The sequence below is a fragment of the Myotis daubentonii genome, chromosome 1, assembly GCF_963259705.1.
Source record: "Myotis daubentonii chromosome 1, mMyoDau2.1, whole genome shotgun sequence".
NCBI lineage: Eukaryota > Metazoa > Chordata > Mammalia > Chiroptera > Vespertilionidae > Myotis > Myotis daubentonii.
Window position 1 is genome coordinate 200806258 of NC_081840.1, and position 1012 is coordinate 200807269.

General features: G+C 44.2%; 1 pseudogene; it reads right to left on the reverse strand.

Moving 5' to 3' along the window:
* Window positions 1-649, reverse strand: LOC132227434 (large ribosomal subunit protein uL11-like; annotated as a pseudogene).
* Window positions 650-1012: the final 363 nt, after the last annotated feature.

Consider the following 1012-nt stretch of genomic DNA (forward strand, 5'->3'; position numbering starts at 1 on the left):
GTCAAATAATCTTTAATTGAAACATTTTCCTTTGTAGTTCTTAACTAGCCGGGCATTGCTCAGCACCACCGTTGATGTTATCTGTGGTATCATGAGGGTGGCGGCCATCAACACTGCAGCCCACAGACAGGGCAGTCCCAGGGTCTCTTCAATGGTTCCAGAGAGTTCTCTAGCTAGAGATCGGTGCTGCATCTGTCGGGCAATGCTGACAATCTTACCAAAAGTGGTATTTTCGCTGGGCTTAATGTTTTTTGGTTGGTTTTTTGTTTGTTTGTTTGTGGGGTTTTTTTCCTCTTTCTGTCTCTTGGCGGTTCTTTGAGGGCTTTGATGATCAGGGCAGAGGCAGACGGCACTACCTCATTCGGGGCCTGTCTGTTCTGAACGGTCAGTTTCACTGTAATCCTCAGACCTTTCCAATCACCGGTTGCTTTGGCGATGTCATCACCAACTTTTGGGGAGACAGGCCCAGGGGTCCCGATCTTGGAGGCCAGGGCAGATGTGGCACCCACCCCTCCTCCTCGCTCCTCCCAGTGCACCTCAGGTATATGAGTTTGATCTCGTTGGGGTCAAATGTCGGTGGCATGGTGGAGGCGGCTGGTGTTTGATGAACCCAGATTTGGGAGGACCAAAGAAAGTTGCACCTGAGCCTCCTCCTCTACCCAGCTTTTTTATTAAACAAGACATAAGCATTGTCCCAAACTATTAAAAATGCTTTGGAAAACATAACATATAACAGCAGCATAATGTCCAATTGAATGCACCGTAATTCTGAATGTTTAACTTCTCTATTTTTTCCAGTTTTTTTTCCTACATAAATTACTTGGTGATGAACATCTTGGTGAATAAAATGTCCCTGCCTCTGGTTATTTATTTAGGATAGATTTCTAGAGGTGAAATTACTATACCAAAGGTATAATCCTTTTCAAGTTTGCTACTCAATAGTCCTTGCTTTCCCAGTAACCATTTGAAAGTGTTTTGTCCATAAAATGGGAGAAGTGAATAGACTATACAA